Source organism: Onychostoma macrolepis, chromosome 23 (genome assembly GCF_012432095.1).
Source record: "Onychostoma macrolepis isolate SWU-2019 chromosome 23, ASM1243209v1, whole genome shotgun sequence".
In the NCBI taxonomy this organism is placed as follows: domain Eukaryota; kingdom Metazoa; phylum Chordata; class Actinopteri; order Cypriniformes; family Cyprinidae; genus Onychostoma; species Onychostoma macrolepis.
This window is the reverse complement of record NC_081177.1, coordinates 24,414,521-24,433,916: the sequence shown is the minus strand read 5'-3', so window position 1 is coordinate 24,433,916 and position 19,396 is coordinate 24,414,521. Positions and strand designations below refer to the sequence as shown.

At 36.8% G+C, this 19,396-nt stretch overlaps 1 protein-coding gene across 1 annotated transcript in view; it reads left to right on the top strand.

Moving 5' to 3' along the window:
• The first annotated feature begins 9,546 nt into the window (after positions 1 to 9,546).
• Positions 9,547 to 19,396, top strand: part of nav1a (neuron navigator 1a) — a 161,180-nt gene continuing 151,330 nt past the window's right edge. Inside the window, 1 exon segment of the mRNA XM_058762850.1 lies at positions 9,547 to 9,658. The gene's annotated coding sequence lies outside the window, so the exon portion shown is untranslated.

Here is a 19,396-nt window from a genome sequence, read left to right as displayed (position 1 = left end):
AGATGGTTCTACACCTTCATTTGAGTCCAGCTGTGTTTGATTATACTGATTGGACTTGATTAGGAAAGCCACACACCTGTCTATATAAGACCTTACAGTTCACAGTGCATGTCAGAGCAAATGAGAATCATGAGGTCAAAGGAACTGCCTGAAGAGCTCAGAGACAGAATTGTGGCAAGGCACAGATTCTCTGGTCTGATGAGACCAAGATAGAACTTTTTGGCCTTAATTCTAAGCGGTATGTGTGGAGAAAACCAGGCACTGCTCATCACCTGTCCAATACAGTCCCAACAGTGAAGCATGGTGGTGGCAGCATCATGCTGTAGGGGTGTTTTTCAGCTGCAGGGACAGGACGACTGGTTGCAATCGAGGGAAAGATGAATGTGGCCAAGTACAGGAATATCCTGGACGAAAACCTTCTCCAGAGTGCTCAGGACCTCAGACTGGGCCGAAGGTTTACCTTCCAACAAGACAATGACCCTAAGCACACAGCTAAAATAATGAAGAAGTGGCTTCACAACAACTCCGTGACTGTTCTTGAATGGCCCAGCCAGAGCCCTGACTTAAACCCAATTGAGCATCTCTGGAGAGACCTAAAAATGGCTGTCCACCAACATTTACCATCCAACCTGCCAGAACTGGAGAGGATCCCCAAATCCAGGTGTGAAAAACTTGTTGCATCTTTCCCAAAAAGACTCATGGCTGTATTAGATCAAAAGAGTGCTTCTACTAAATACTGAGCAAAGGGTCTGAATACTTAGGACCATGTGTTTTTTTTTTTTTTTTTTTTTTTTTTATTTCAGTTTTTCTTTTTTAATAAATCTGCAAAAATGTCAATTCTGTGTTTTTCTGTCAATATGGGGTGCTGTGTGTACATTGAGGGGAAAAAAAAAATTAACTTAAAATGATTTTAGCAAATGGCTGCAATATAACACAGTGAGAAATTTAAGGGGGTCTGAATACTTTCTGTACCCACTGTATTTATGTATGTTTTTATTTATCCATTTTTAATATCAACAAAGAACCAAAAGCTATATATTTGGCACTTGTAAAGACCCTTTCACACCAATTAATATGAATAAGCCTCCGGCTAAAGGAATTGCTTGTGCCTCTGCACACACTCCCAATTCGTCTTAACATGGGGACAGGAGAGCTGTCAGTGAATAAATGGGAAAACAAAAGTGACAGTAAAGACAATTATAATGTTACAAAAAAGATTTATATTTCAAATAGTGTTCTTTTGAACTTTCTATTCATCAAAGAATCCTATAAATGCATCATGCTTTCCACAGAAATATTAAATGGCACAACTATTTTCAACATTAATGTTTCTTGAACAGCACATCAGCTTATTAGAATGATTTCTGAAGGATCATGTGACACTGAAGACTGGAGTAATGATGCTGAAAATTCAGCTTTGACAACATTAAGAAATTAAAATGTAAATATATTAAATTGTAATATTTCAGAATATTACAGTTTTTACTTTATTCTTCATCAAATAAATGCAGCCTTAAGAGACTTATTTTAAAAACATTTAAAAAAAATCTTACTAACCCCAAACTTTTAATGTAGTGTGTGTATAAAATGTTTAATAGTAACTATAGTTTCTATAATAGTATATTTATTTACTTTATATTCACAAAATTGTCTTGTGGAATGGACTTGTGCTTAATTGTGAACTTGTGCTGTCAAGATTTTTGCTAAGTGACCTTGCTGACGATGTACAGTCCCTTATTTTATAGTTCATTTACATCAACAGATGGAGTCCAGCTGCTAAAACCCAACGAAGCAGCTCTGACCTTCATATTTTATATTGCTTGGGTGGGTCTGGAAATGCCACGAGCATGTGGGCAATGTACTACCGTTCCTCTTCGGGGTGATTAAATATCCCATCAGGCACTGCTGTTGTCAGAGCATCTCTTCCTGTACCAGGGTAATTACAGTGTTAGAATGATCTACTGTAGCGAGCACTGTGGCGCTTTTGAAGGGGCTATTAGCTCCAGTGAAAGCGAAGTACAGTTTCAGATAATAACTGAAAGTTCATTTGGCTGAAATGTTCAAGGCCACAACAAAAAGGAACTTCAGAACAGTCATTTATTAAAAGCATACACTGTAGTTTGCAGCAGACACCTACCTAGTAAAGGCAGATTTGTCTTCATATTTGGGTATTTTGAACATAGGTGTTCAAATAAGTGTTAGTACCAGCAATTCAGTAATATATTGTCAAATATATTGGTTATTTGCTTGATTTTAGCAAGAGACACGTTTTTAAACCATATGTTAACCACAAAAACATTTCCATAATTGCCTCCAGTTATAATGGGCAAAACAAATGGTGAAAATTTGGCCCATATGTTTTCATGTCATATCTACTGTAGGTCAGAAATGACGGCTGGCTCCCACATCTGGCCGTGAAGTGAATGCTGTCTGGTTCCTGATTTCATCATCATCATTTCTCTCTCCTCATTGTAACAGATCTATAGGAAAATAGATTTATGTAGCTTTAGAGAGGTCATTTGTTTGCAAAATCTGATGACTGTGACCTAGATTTTGGATAAAACTCACATTAAATTGCAAATAATACATATCAGTTATACTTCACAACTAAACTACCGTTGGTGGAAAGATGTTGTGATTATAAGGCTCACTGGCGCCATCTTGTGGCATCAAATGAATAATTTTGAGAAACGGACACAGAAGCAGTTTATCGTTATGCCTCTGTATAAGATTAATCACTTAGAAGTTATATCAAGCTTGTAACAATTAGTGATTTGACCAGCTGCCAAATCATGCATGTGTAAGCTGAGGTAAATTTCATATTGTCTCTGGCCCAGCAAATGCTCAGTATCTTCACAGTAGCATTCTGGATCTTGTTACACTGTTTTTACTGTTTTCCTGGATCTGCCACGGGAGAGGGTTAAGTCACGTGACAATGACAAGATGGTGAATATAGTAAATCCAGATTGCATTCATACTACTCACATTCATACTGTAGACAACATACTCTTTTTGCGCTCATAAAGTAGGCTACATGTAATTATTTAAAAATAAATAAATACAAGTATGTAATTCTGGACGTGTTCTAATACACCTGTGTGAAAAAGAAGTGTGCTTAGCTGTAGGCCTATTGATCTAGCACTTGTAGTATACATCAAAAGTATATATTTTTTTAACTGTACTTGCAAAAAATATGATATTAATGGAATAAAGGCCACCTAAATGTACTTAAAGAGTTCACTTTCATGACTGTTTGTTAACGCAAAGTAGGCCTACACTTTGTAATAATGTCAATTTAAAAGTCTTACTTTAAATTACATTTTAAGTCATCGTTAAGTCATGTTTTAATAATATTTTGTCATGCTTTAAAGAACTACGCTTTTTTGATGTGTTGACTAACATGCTAAAGCACACATATAGTACTTGTTTATAATTTCAGCTGTAGTGTATTTAAATGTACTACTAAATGGCCTGCTTTCCCCTGAACCTGGTGTGATTGTCCACAATTGCATATGAACAGAGCCCAAGTATATTAATCCTGAGAATTAAAATGATTCTTAAAGGGAAAGTTCACCCAAAAATGTAAATTTTGTCATCATTATTCACCTTTTTTTTTTTTTTTTTTTTCTGTTGAGCACAAAAGAAGATATTTTGAAGAATGTTGGTAACAAAACAGTTTCCGGTCTCAATTGACTTCCATAGTATAGAAATTGGTTTGTTACCAACAGCAGTCTTCAAAATATCTTCTTTCACTTGTAAACGATGACAGAATTTACATTTTTAATCTCTGTTGATGATTATTGTGCGTAAATGTGGCATATGGTCTGAGATTTGCGTCTTAAGGAAGGCTGTGTGAAAAAATGTCTGAATCATTCAATTTATTTGAATTACACTTTCAAATATGAGTCAGTGTTTGTGTGAAATCCCCTTATGACAGAAATCCCATTTCATTTCCTTCAGTCAATCCTTGCCTTATTTGCATGTCATTTGCATAATGCTGCCAAAACAATTAAAAGGGCTCGACATAGAACCGTATAATCATCTCATACCAACTTTGCTTTGTACTGCCACCTTAATCTGTCTGTCTCTCTCGTGTTATCTGCTCATTTGTGTGTGCTCAGAAAAGGCCCCCTGCACACAGATGGCCGTGTTCGCTGCATCATTAGCGGGCTGTAAAATGAAGCGGGGGCCCCTTACAAAGGCCCGGGGTGACACTGGCACAGGCTCACCATTGTGGCGGCGTCTGCCGGGCTTCCCCTAAAAGTGCTGGCATAAAGCGTGCCTGGGGGCCACAAGTAGTTTGGCTTCGGCCGACTTTACCCCCAACGCACACACACACACACACACACACACACACAGACAGAGCGTCCCACCCATTGCTCTGCGCACTGTCATATGGGAATGTGTGTAATCTGTGGAGAAGCCACTCTATAGGCCTCGTCTTTGTGCCTAAGAGCCTTCTGGCGCTACATAACAGATATTTCAGTATGTGCATATGTGTTATTGTGAGCGCGTCCTTCATTTGAAGAGCTGCTGCTTCCACACACACTCACACACACTTCAGAGGAGAGTGGAAACACACACAGCTCTGCTGTGAACAGACAGCCTTCATGATGTGAGTAGTTCCTTATTATTTACAACTCTAAAATCTGCATAGACCGTCAGATGAATTTGTGGTTTGGTAGCATGCTTGAACTGTATCGATATATCAATACATCAATACCCTCTGAACTGTTACAGTCTTTTTATACCATCCTATATTTCCTTACTGCCTTTTTAGCTTAATCTGAAATCAGTCAGCTACTGTATTTCCTTCACTGAACGCTTTTATCCATTGATGATTGTAATGGTTAAATATGTGCTTTGTGTGGACCATTTGATTTGTAGGTTTTTTCTATAGAAGATGATACTTATAATAAGTATTAGCATGATTTACTGGACATGAAGCCTTTAAGCGATAGTTCACCCTATAATGACCAAAAATTGACATAAGCATGACTTTTTTTTCTATTATATAAAATATATTTTGAGAAATCTTTTTTGTTTTTTGACCATACTGTGGAAGTCAATGGTAACCAAACTGTTTGTTTACCAACATTCTTCAGATGTTCTGCAGATAAAAGTCTTACAGGTTTTAGTGAAACGAGGGTCAATGATGTAAATTATGACAGAATATTAATTTTTGGGTGAATTATCTATATAACATCACATTATACAATACTTCTGGTTCTCCAGTTTGATTGGTCAAGAGTGCTCATATAATAGTCCAACAGCTGAACTGTTTCACTGTTTTCATATCTGTTTTTACACATTTCTGACAAAGGTTCAGTGATTCTTTCTGCAAGTTACATTGTTATGCCAGTAGGTGGAGACAAGTGACTGTCTTCGTGAGTCATTTGAGTCATTCACTCAACAGATTCATTCAAAAAATTATTCATTTTAGAACTTACCAAGCCACAGCTATGAGTGAGTCATTTGAATCATTAACCAAACAGATTGTTTCAAAAACTCTGATTTTGCAAGTGACAATTGTCTTCATGAGTGAGTCTTTTGAATTATTGACCCAACTGATTCCTTCAAAAACTCTGATTGAACGAAACAAGTGACAGTTGTCTTTTTGAGTGAGTCTTTTGTTTCATTGACCCAACTGATTCGTTCAAAAACAGATTCATTCAGGTACGAACACAGCACGGTTAGGCTTTGTTTGGAACAGTTTTCGTTTTTGGAAGAAACATACACATACAATAATTGGCAATATTGTTTCTAAAATGTAAGTTCAGGGCCGTCCTTTGGGCGGTGCAACTGGTGCGGTCGCACCGGGCCCTGTGGCGAACGGACTGAGGGGGACCCCCCCGGGAACGTGATCGTGAACGTACCGAGGGGGGCTCCGCTCCCTACCTCGCACCGGGCCCTGCATCAGCCTTGGACGGCCCTGTGTAAGTTACTCAATATTTTGTCATACTGTAAAATGCAATGTCAAACTTGCAATCATTGTTAGATAGCATTAACCCATTTGTGCCCAATTTTTTCTAAATAGTTTCATGCATATAGTCGTGTCAATAGTGTCCTATGTGAACATGTTCTGCATTTATTTTCTCCATGTTTTTTTTTTCTTGAAAATCATATTTGAATGTGCGGCAACTATAGTTGCCGGTGGGCAAATATGTTGTATGCACCCCTTCAATGTCAAATTTGAATAGGAGGAGAACATTTGGCTTCTAACTCAAAATAACTGCTTTCAACAGATCAATCTTTATTCATGAACAAATTTATAATGTATAAAAGTCGAAGAACATTCGATGCAAACCCAAAAAAGCTGCATCTAGCGTATAATCTCTTGAATATGAATACACAACAAACAACAAATCCATTTGTCTTAAAGTGGTGGAACATAGTGCAGAACAAATTGCAGCCATTAAGTTGCCCCAACAGGGCATTGTGTATCAAAAATTTAAATGAAAATAAATATGTACAGTGCCCTCCAATAATATTGGCACCCTTGGTAAATATAAGCAAAGGCAGCTGTGAAAATAAATCTGCATTGTTTATTCTTTTGATCTTTCATTCAAAAAATTCTACCCTCTCACTGAAGTAAAACAACTGAAAGTGTGTGTGGGGGGGGGGGATCTCATTGTGAAATAAATGCTTTCTCTAGTTCATGTTGGCCACAATTATTGGCACCCAATTATTGCATTGTCCCTTTCCCACACTCTCAGAAATAAAGGTACAAAAGCTGTCACTGGGGCGGTACCTTTTCAAAAGGTACATGTTTGTACCTAAAGTGTCCATTTTGGTACCTTAAAGGTATATATTAGTACTTAAAGTGTACATATTTGAACCTAATAGGTACAAAAGTGTTCCTTTTGAAAAGGTACCGCCCCAGCGACAGCTTTTGTACCTTTATTTCTGAGAGTGCAAGATAACAGCTCTGAGTTGGGTGTGCTAAAAAATGTAAATATGAATGGGAATATACTTCAGAGATATTTTAGTCATAAGAAATTCTAGGGGTGCCAATAATTGTGGCCAACATGTATTGAAGAAAAATTAAATAAAATTTCTGCAAATTTATTTTCACAGAATCACAGCTGCCTTTGTTCAAATACCAATGGTGCCAATATTAGCGGCGGGCACTGTACATTTTCTGAAGAAAATCTTTCTTTGATGCATGATGCTCGCAACATACTAACACGATTAACATGTTAGCATGATTAGCATGTTGCTTGCATGATGTTAAAAAGCTGTTTTTAACAAGAAGGTAACATGAGTAGCATGATGCTAGCAACAGTATACACCCATTTCCCCATGATATATGTTATATGTACTTACAAGTCATTTGCCCACCATTTGCAACTATAGTTGCCGCTTTTGACTAAGTATAAAAAAAACTATAGATCTCTTGTAAGAATTATTTTGTTTGGATGATTCTAGAGACCTTCATGAGTATGTAGATGTATATAAGTCAACAAAAAATACTTATTAGTAACATGAAAATGACCTTTCCTTGGGAGGGTTTGCCTTTGCCATGCTTCCTGAAAATAGGAGTAGGAAGTTGACAGCCTCGTGTGACAGGAAGGAAGTGAATACCTTTTCCCCCCCCTTGAAATCCTTTATTTGGTTGTTAGCTTGCATGTCATTGAGACATCAAACATGGAAAACATCTAGAAAAATACTTACAAATGGAAAATGACAACTTGTGGGACATAATACGGTGGGTTTAAGAGTCAGCTCACCTAGAAATATGACTGCACGTTATAACTTTTCACAGTGTGTATGAAAATACATTCATGAAGAAACGGATCCAGCAGTGCCGTATTACACAATATTGTATCATGGATGAGTTTCAGTTAATTGCAATGTGAGAGGATGCTTGTCCCACAAGGAGAAATGTTCTTAAGCAGGCCCGGCTCCAGATACGAGATGATTTTTTTTTTTTAAAGTGAAAGGATGAATGCCTTATATTATAAACAGTGACATTTAAGACTTGCATTTAATTCACCCCAAAATAGGCCATTTGCACATTTTCACTTAACTTCTGCTACTTCACGGAGTAAGGATAATTATTAAATTAATATTAGCCACAACAGAGGTGCAAATTTTGCAATACATAATTCAAATTAAAAAAATTAAATAGACCGCAGCAATTAACATTTTGTCAGATCCTCTAGTAAATTACAAGCTATTTGTTTAGTTGTCTATTGAGAATCATAGGAGAATATGATCTCTGTTTGGAAAAAAGAAAAAAAAAGTGATACATTTATCCAGAATTGTGCTTATTCCTATGTTTGACTGACTGTTTCTCCCATAGCAGTGACGGGCAAATGCTACCCGTCATTTACAATTTTTATATGTAGTGAAAAAAATCCATTATAAAATACTCGTGCTTTTAAGCCAAATAAAAGCTGAAACGACTCTCCGCAATCTCTGATCTCGGGTTTTCTCTGTATTAGAGCTGTTTTAAACTTACTGTTTGAACGCGTTCGTTTACTGGATCCTTGGACTGAAAAGTTTGCAGGAGTTTACCGGTTTAAAAATATCTGATCGCAAAAACCTGTTCTTTTGATTTTTCTTTTCATATTATAATGTACTGATTCAAATTAGAAATCAATAATTAATTATTATTTTGCCACTTTGCGCGCTTCCCGTGACTCTCACGCCCCAGACCGACTTGCCTTCACATGATTTGTCGAGATGAGATGTAATTCACGGTGCCCCCTCCTGGATAGTCTGATTTTTATAGTATCATTTCTAATTACCCTGACACTTACGCTCTGACTCTGAGCGATAAAGATTAAAATATAAAAGTGCCGGTAATGCGTAACGGAGTGTCCGTCACATTTCGAGCACTGGTTCTGTTATTAAAGAGTGTTCACTTTGGCTGACGTCTTCATTCGAAGTTGTTGTTGCTGAAGATGCAGCATCTCTGTCAGCATCTTGTCTCGGGATAAAGAATGCGCGGGCGCAATCATCAATCATATTTAAAGGAAAGCCGGCGCATCCTGACCGCATCACTGTCTTTACTGGGTGTTTTTAGGGAATGTCTGCATTTATTCACAGACGATTTGATTAGCAAATCATGTGGTGGACTGTCATTATTTTGGCTAATGCGAGACACCACTGAATGCGCATCAGAGGATATTTAGAATTAGGTATAGGCTACGCAAAGCCGACTGATAAGCCGTATACCTGAATATACCCTGCACTACACCACTGAGACTGACAAGACCATGCATCAACAGATTCTTAGCTCATTGACAAATATCTGATCTTGTAAGATGTTCTCCCTTTACACAGAGCACTGTACACGTGATCGCCAAATCGAAAGTGAAAGTGAAAGGCGCGAGCGCTCATTCAAAACGATTTCAATTCCGCGCAAATTGATAGCGGCTCCCTGAAAATACAGTATTAGCAGGTATGTGGGTGTGGGCGGTAAGAAAACGAAAAAAAATATATGAACCTCAATTGAATATCACAACAATTTTGTGATTGGCTGTTATGTGTGGGGTCAGGGTGGGCCAAGCTTCTGATTAGTGTGAGTGCTGATTTTCATCAATCATCTTGTGTTCTCATGCTGGACGCTGTGACGTATTCATTATGGATTCAACACTGATGCCACACCATGCCAGGAGGTGCCAGATTTGTAAGAGCTTCATGCCATGTGGTGAGATGAGATGAATTAGTCACTGCCATTGCTTTTGATCAGCTTTGTGTCTCTTTAATGGATCGCCTCTTTTGAAATTGAAAATGAAGCATGTTTGGCTATGTCTTATCTGAAAACTTGTGATGTGCAAAATGTTTACCACCAAAGATTAGAGAGCCATTTGTAGTTTTTCATGCTTGACAAGATTCGCCAAGCATAACATATTAACATATTACATAAAATAGACACAAGAACTTATTTTTTTCTTCTGCTGTTAAAAATCATATTGTTGCTAATAACAGGAGGCCAAAACTTTTTTTAACACACAAAATAGAGTTTTGCTTCTTGTTTAAGTTTACTTCATTGCAATGAGCTAAACACAACAAATATTTTAATGTCAATATGTTCAGTCCACTCACATTTGTAAAATTAAGGTTAATTTAATACTTTTGTTTGCTACATAAATCATTATTTGAGTAACAAATTAGTTAAAATTAAATGTTATTTTATGTGCTTTTGAGGAAAGGGAAAGTGTTAATGTCCAAGCTGCTTTCTTGCTCATCCTATCCAAATTAAATTATATTTAACATGTCAACTTCCACTACTGCTATCTGACACAAGAACAGAAGTAAAATTTTAACAAAACATTGTTTGTTTAAATTGACCTGTTTTAGTCTTGTTTACAACCCTAAATTAATTGTTTAGAAAGATGTATTTATGTTCATTGAACAACTTATATTTTTGGGGGGCAGATGCCATTTTAGTTTGATGTTCTTCTGACACTTCACAAGTTCAGAATATCCCGTCATATATTTATTTTATTAATTTGAGAAGACATTTCTTTATTTATTTTCTTTATCTGATATCATTTTTAAATAATTTCAGTTTTTATCATCTCAGGGTGTACAATTCCGCTATTGTCCTGTAGGGGGAAACAGAGAGACCAAAACAAAGGTCTTTATTGTGTTATTTTATCATTTCTGCTCTATTTAAATGCAGTTTGAGCATATCATGTTACATTTCTCTATATATCTAATGTATGTTAGCTGTCCTGTTTTTTGCACAAGACATGTTATTGACACTGTAAATTACAGTCAGACAGCTGCCAGCGAGATAGATGTTGTTTACTGGCTTTTCTGTGCCCTGTGCAGACCACAAGTGTGTATTTGTATATGTTTGTTCATTCAGATGTAAAGCATGCGGTGGCAGCTCCCCTGTTGTCTAAAGCATTGTATTGTCTGTTGATGCATTTTATATTCTGATGACCAAACAGTTTGGTCATCCTCAAACAGCCATTCGGTCAATTTGATCCATTTTATCAGGATCAGTTACTCAGCTGCTGAGTCACCTAAGCACTTTCTGGGATAAATTGGTCTCGGGTGATATTGCCCGTAAAATGATCCAAGAGTGAGCACAGCATCTATTGTTAAATCCCTAAGGATTCAGTCAGTGACCTTCACAATCTGTTCAAAACAAAGGAATCTGTCTGTATATCACTTATTTATAGATTGATATGTTTTGCTGCGTAATAATATTCCTCATGTCTGTCTGACCTCAACATTGGCAAGTGAATCATTCTCTCCAACAATGAAGAAGGTGTTTGTGCACGACTAAATATAATTGATGTGTTTATGAGTTCAACATTTTTTGATCTTTAACAACATTTTCAACATCAATTTTTTAGTTTAGGATTAACGCACCTAAACGAAAGATCAAGCGACTTGTTTTAGTCTTGTTTACAACCCTAAATTAATTGTTAGAAAGATGTATTTATGTTCATTGAACAAATTATATTTTTGGGGGGCAGATGCCATTTTAGTTTGATGTTCTTCTGACGCTTCACAAGTTCAGAATATCCCGTCATATATTTATTGTGGCTGTGGCTTTTCTGAGTAGTAAACTTGTTTGGTAGCGCACCTGGTACAGCATTGCATTTGTAATATGAAACACTCTTGTATGAATCTCGTAAAGTTATTGTGCAAACAACTTTTGTGGAACAACATTTTTTTATCTAAAATTAATCTTGGCCAATTGTCACTTCATTGTGTTTTTATCTATTCTCTTGTTTATTTATTTATTTTTTACATTTAATTTAATTATTATTATTTTTTAAAATATTAATACATTAACGATACATTATTAAAACATTCTTCAGTGGTTAATAGTACTTTTTTTCAGGTGAACACAATATTGTTTAGACTATAAATGATTGATAACCACAGACAGCATCATGTTGCCATGCGTCACCTACCCATATGGTTTTTATGACATGGCTGCATGGAATACTTGAGTAATCTTGATGAATATAGTTAATCACAGCATTTTGTGGACTATTTTGGGGTTTCTTTAAAGGAATAGTTCACCCAAAATGTTTTAATAACCTTATGTATTTTGAAACCCCTATGTTTTTCTTGCTTACTGTATATTAAACCCAAAATAAGTTATTTCCGTACAGGCTCATTGGGAAAAATGTGCCTGTACCTACATTTTTGCATACTCCAAAAACATCTCAGTTAATATAATTCACTGCAGTTTGAAGCTGAAATGAACAGCAGTGGCAGTAAAACACAACCTTTAATCCTTTTCACAGATTATGAGTTGATAAATACTTATTTTCACACAATTCCTTGCGCAACCTTTGCACACATTTATCAAAGTGCATGATTTGTAAACATACATTTTGATGTTTGCATCACATAACCAGCTCCATATTTGTGGCTTTTCTGAGTAGTAAACTTGTTTGGTAGCGCACCTGGTACAGCATTTCACTTGTAATATGAAGCGCTCTTGTATGAATCCCGTAAAACACAAGTCATGATAAAAGAGCTCAAAGATTTGTAAACAAGTTAAAATGGCACAATGGCTTCAGCAAATGCATTTATTATATATCAGGTTTGCTTTTGTTAACAATTTTGGTTAGGTTTAGAGTAGGGTTTAGTATAATTTGTATGTTATTTTGAAACACAATAAAGACTTAACCTTTTAGCGCTGCAATACGTACAACAAACGTTGCCAGATTCACATTCATCTGCTTTGGACTTTTAGCGCCACTCACTGGATGTTTCACTTTGACAGTGTTGCAAAACATGTAAGAAACAACTTAATATGATTGTGCAACAATGTTTTTCATTTTTCCAATGAACCTGGTATGGACAAAAATACCATAAAAATGTCATAAAAGTGTATATCCAGAAATTTAAACCATAATTTACTAAAGAAATTGCATCATATGTTATTGGTTCAGTGAACAGTCTTCATTGACATTGCTGGTGTGTGTTGATGCACCATATATAAATGTATATGAATACAATTGAGATTGATAGTAGAATTTATTTTTGGATTTACTGTTCCTTTTAAATATCAAATTTGGTAGAAAATGTTTCCTTAACAATAGCGAATTTTAAATTTTTTACAGTGGGCTGTGCTAACCCCTGTAATCTAAGCAAACCAACTCCCACATTGTTATTAAGCACTGTTTGATTTTATATTTTTCAAACCTTTAACCTGAAAGTTAGCATGTTGATAAAGTATCCAAGTCTCACAGCTAGAAATGACGGCCCATTTCTCTGTAAACCTTCATCACCCACTGCTTTAATTAGTGTTTCCTGCACCCTATTCAGCACACATCTAAATGAAACGAAGAAGATGCCCATTTACAAGCACAGCTGTGTCTCTACAAAGCCCTCCTGCGGTCCTCATTAAAACATCCCCTCTGTCGCTAACAGCTAGTTAGCATTGACTGGGTTTTACATCCAGTCCCTATCAAACGGGCCTAAATTACTGTTATTCCCCACTTTAAAAAGACTGCTCTTATTTTAGCACCTTTTACTTGATTCTGATGCAGAATTACAGTGATTGAAGTGGATATTTTAAGTATGTCAAGATTAAGAGGCTGTTGGTTGTATGCTCCGCACCCTGGAGGCTAATTCTTCCCTATTTGTTAGACCAGTGTCAAAGCTAATGAGGCAATATGTTGCTCAGTGTACTCACAAGATGAAGATATTGAATATGAAATCTTGAAGCTTGTAGGAGGATTTTGAGAGCTTAATATGTTCTCTGTGCTATGCTACCAATTACACTATAAACTGTTCATGGCCATGTGCAAATGTCAGGCTATAAGATGTAGGCTAGGTGAATTTAAACAAAATGAATTTATTAAATTATACCTCAAGCCTACGAAAAACATTGTTTGTCATTCACTTCTTATTCGCTTGAGAGCTTTTGTTTAGTCACGTTTATCAGGTGGTTTTTGTTTTTTTTCCAAGCTGCTAAAGTTGAACTTTTGCCTGTATGGTGGTTAGATGAATTGTTTTTCTACAATGTATCCTACATTCTGACATGAAACACATCATGTCATACAGTCTGACTTGTCTGTGACCTCTTAGATCACATTCATGTACAAATATGTCATTGCATTATCTTAATTGATTTTTAAAAATCATATTGTGTAGTAGGGCTGATCCCTAATAGTTGACTAACCGTTAGTCGATGAGAAGAAGCTTGGTCAACCAAAATTTTATTAGTCTCAGAAAAAACAATCAATGTCGCACAGTCCATGGTGGACAGATCGTTAACGGCTGGTCTGTGTGATAATACAGCACATAAGGCTGGACATCCAAACACTCGCCTATCATTCATCGACCTCAAATATGGCTAATCATCTAGTAGCAGCAACTTTACATGGCCGCTTAATCTAATGTTAACCTAGAAAAATGTGCGCTATTCAAGTATCTGTGTGGAGTGTGGAAGGACAGATGGAGTCTCTTAAAATACTCCATCATTTTGGGTCTTACAGATAAGAGTAATACATCTTTCAAATCTCTAAAGACTCTATGTTTATTTGTATGCACTCACAATAATAACAAAACATTATGCTTTTGTTAAAATAATGAAAGCAAACAGGATGTGCTTTCTGCCGTCTCAGTCTCCGGGTATACTTGCCTTGCGACTTGATCTCTTAAGCCAGAACCAAAGAAAGCCCTAGTTTACCAATAAATTATTAAAATGTAACCCTGGACCACAAAACCAGTCTTAAGTCGCTGGGGTATATTTGTAGCAACAGCCAAAAATACATTGTATGGGTCAAAATTATCCATTTTTCTTTTATGCCAAAAATCATTAGGATATTAAGTAAAGATCATGTTCCATGAAGATATTTTGTAAATTTCTTACCGTAAATATATTAAAACTTAATTTTTGATTAGTAATATGCATTGCTAAGAACTTCATTTGGACAACTTTAAAGGCAATTTTCTCAGTATTTAGATTTTTTTGTACCCTCAGATTCCAGATTTTCAAATAGCTGTATCTCGGCCAAATATTGTCCTATCCTAACAAACCCAATGTGATCTCATGATAATTCGTATGTATTTTACGTAAAATGTGGTTCTATAAAACGTACATTTACTTACGTTTTTACAGGCACTAAAACGTACAATACTTACGTATTTTCAGCATCTAAACGTACAAATACTTACGTATTTTCAGCATTTAAACGTACAAAACAGACGTATTGATGACATCTAAAAATGAATCCTTATGAATACCGAAATCGTGGCATTAATTTTATTATTAGTTGTTTTTAGTTGTCATATCAATTACCTTGTTTTCAATTGCATCATTAAATAGTTTACTCGTTTACTTAATACGAAATGATAACATTTCCTTTTGTTGTGTGATTTCTGCTGCCAGCTCGTTTCCAATAATAGGCCTACATAATGTTAAACAAGACTTCACTTTAAACCTTAAAATAAATAACATTTTAAATCGTTTAACCTTTACTTGTCATGTACTTTGTTTGCCATGGGCCACAAAAGGCCTTTATTCGACGATCTTCATCTCCATCCAGAGCAGCGAGTCAGCGACCGTAAACAGCAAAGCCCACGCTGACTGACGCGTTCGTTACAAATTCAAATGTTGGCGCTTCAAACGACAGGTTTTACGGCAGGATAATTGAACGCTCATTGGCTCTCGCCTGCATTCGTCACAGATTGCGACATGCTGTGTTTCTGGTGAGGTGTGTATTTGAATGATGCTAGCACGCGCGCGCCTTCACGAGTTCAGAGAGAACGAGAGGATCAGGAAAATCTGGATCATATTTTCAGCGATTAACAACATAAATTCTGCTCTGCACCTCACACAAAACTACTGTATTCCGCCAGAGAGGGCTGCGACTGCGGCTGTGACTGCGACTGCGGCTGCGACTGCAACGCATCGTCATTTGGATTACTTTTGGTAGTGCTTTTGACATTTTTGCAATAAATAAATAATTGTAATTGTATTTACCTGTCTGTCATGTTTTTCTTATACTGTACAGAAATATAGATGTTTAGGTTTAGATGCAGGAGTGGGATTAGCGACTATAAAAACATTTTTAATGCTATATTGTTACTAAAATGGTTATTTTCCTGCATGTAAACGGTCAATTGCGTTTTATATCCTTTTATATTCGCTATAAAATGGGTAGGTTTAGGTTTGGGGGTAGGTTAAGGGGTCTAAAATCTAAATTGCTTATTAATAAAATTATAAAAATGCATATTTGCTGTAAAATGGGTAGGTTTAGGTTTGGGGGTAGGTTAAGGGGTCTAAAAGTCTAAATTGCTTATAGATAAAATGATAAAAATGCATTGATTCGAATATCTTAATGATATAAAAGATACGTAAATATTTGTACGTTTTTTTAGCTAAAAATACGTATCGATTTGTACGTTTTAAACATTGAAATACATCTAAATTGTACGTTTTAGCATCAATAAAAACGTACAAAAATGTACGTTTTGTGTTTGTAAATGTTACGTATTAATACCCATGTATAAACATGAGACCAGGCTGAACAAACCATACATCATTGGAAAGCTTATTTATTCACACTTATGACTGGTTTTGTGGTCCAGGGTCACAAATGTTAATGCAGCCTCTTACTGTTTTTCCCTGACACATTCATAATCATTACTTCTGCCGGTGTGCTGTGGCAGGCTTCACGTGTGCGCTTGAATGCTTTTGGCTGTGTATTATGAATTAAATGGTTTATTAATAAACGTGCAATTAGTTGACTAATGCTTAATAGTAGTCACTAGTCAACCAGAAAAATCTTTAGCCCTACTGTGTAGAGCGAGCTTCAAATGATGTTGTGGTATGAAAAATGAATTAAAATTACAAATATTCAAGGAGCCATTTGCAGTTTTTGATTTGAAAAATGCTAGATATGAATACTGGAATTGGGAAAAAGAGCACGGTCTTGAGTTGTGTTTTTTTAAAAGTTGAACTGCTTTTACCTTAAGCACTGCATTTTTAGATTTCCATGTCACTGTCCATGCAAGCCACTGCACAGGATGCAATCTCAACAGTCAGAGATGTCCATCTAGTGCGTTTACATAGAAAAACAATGGCAAAGTTACTCAGCGGAATGGAGAAACTCATTCTGTGTCAACGCCCCCTTAACTGGTATGGAAGCAGATACAGTTATCATTATAGTTATCGCTCTTGATAGGCCTTTTTTAATTAAGTTTTACATGTATGAATTCAAGGTACAAGTTTACATTTTATCAGTTCTATGCAGACAAAATTGAGGCTGAGGGACTGTATAAAGGTCCTAGATCACATTTCACAACTCACAGCTTTCAATACTGTTTTAGGGAGTTTTCGTCTGCTAGAAGTCATTTGTAAGGATATTCTTTCAGGTGAAAGACTGGCTTCTTGTTAAACAACAGTACAATCCATTGAACACATGTGCTTTTGCCCCTAACAGCCTCGTTTTCATTCCCCTCAAAAATTAAATATGGCACCACCCTGACTAAGGTCTATAGCATGTCAGTTTCCCAAAGGTATTTAACGTCAGCAACTCATAGAGAGTGTGAACAGCTATATTTATAACATAACAGCGATGTCAATGCCAAACAGTAGTATTTAACCTCGAAACCCACAGACAGACTAAGCCTGGATTATTTACAACCTTATCATTCTGCCACTGCCTTTATAGCCCCCCCACACACACATTCGTATTTGCAGCATCAGGAGTCTTTATCAGAGTCTTTCACCCGCATCCCGAATTTGTTCTTCATGTCCGTTAGCTTCATCCTCTTAATGGCTCAGGTAGCTACTGCTGTAGGAGAGAGCTAATATTTCACGCCGAGCAGGAACCCAGCCAACAGGTCCATTTACTGGCAGTTAGAGAGAGGAGAGAGAAAGCAAAAGAGGGAGAAATAAGGGAGAGGGGGAGGATCCGGACTGCAGGCGGACTGCGGCAGGAGGGGTGTGACGTGATCGAGAGAGAGAGAGAGAGATGGCAAGATACAACCCTCAGGCTGAGTCTCTGTAGCAGAGAAGCAGCAGAGATGCTTGGATTACAAACAGGAAGCACTTTGAGCCAGGAGTGGATGTAGTTTTTCATCAGTCGGCTGTGTTTGAAGGTGTAATGAGTGTGTCATTCTGAGTCAGGGCTATGGATGAGTCAGTGTGGCATTTGTTAGTGACCCGGTATGTGTGACAGGACAGTGAGTTTGAGGACTGCAGAGAGTGTGTTTACTCCCAGAGAGCCATGCTTTAGTCCTGCTTCAGTTAAGTTTGGTTTAACTGGATGCTACTGGGTTTTTGAACACTCTTTTGACATTGTCATTGCGTGTCATTTCAGAAGAGTTAGGTCAGCTTTCAATAACTTTTGTGAATGAGTAAGACTTCCTCGCGTTACCAGAATTGGGAACCGCTGATTGGCCGAGGGCTTCACTGCCCTGCGAGAAAACTTCCTGTTTCCTCCAAGTGGACTTTGTGTTTCATTGGGAAAGCACGCCAAAGGATGCAAGTGTAATCCAGGAAAAAACACATCCTATTGTTTCTTAGGATCGCACGCGGATCCATAGCCCGCACTTATCAACGGCATTACGAAGAAACACACTGTACAGTGAAGCTGTAAGGTAAGAGATGTTACACTGACATATTATGTACAGTAATTTTAGTTGGTGAATGTGTGAGAGTGATTGTTACTGTGGTGTGGGAAGATGATGACAGTTTCTGAAGGAAGGGGACTCTTTTAGGACAGAGTGAATGTTTGAAAAATTCACATCAGGCGATAGTGTGGTTTTTCAATGCAGTGATGCCTGATGGGTCTGTGATAGCAGCGGATGTGTTTTGCAGCATCTGTACTCTTACTTGAATGTAGCATAATATCCATAGCTAGGTCAGTGCTTCTCAAGTGCTTTTTTGCTTCAAGACTACTAAACTACTTAAGTTACCTATCAAAAATTACATCAGAATCTGACTGATTCTGCACTTTTATGTGGCTTTTGCGCTTTGCGGTGTGATGAGTGACTTTGTAGCTTAGTACACACTTATTTGAGGCTTCATTTGGTTGTTTGATGTGTTCAGATTCTGATGATTTCTTTTGAATATCTCAACAGGCTTGTCTTTATAGTTTGAGGGTTTGGTTTATAAATGTCTTTTTGAATTTGGATGGTTTCATGGTCACAGCAACCAAATAATTCATAGTATGGTCGTCACAAACCATATTTATCCACATCTAAACATGTGTTAATGTGATCTGTGGGTCATATTTTCTTTTGCCTTAAGTATTTTTGTTCAGATTTTGAGAAGATGTGGGCATATCAAGCTACCTGTTCAAACAGCTTGGCGTTGATCTACTTTGATTGTCTAATTTCTACCAAGTGACAGATGAATTTGTGCCAAAACACTGTAGATTTTGATTGGACACAGTCTTTGAATCCAAGATATGTTATGTTATGTTATCTTGTGTTGTGTTGTCTTGTG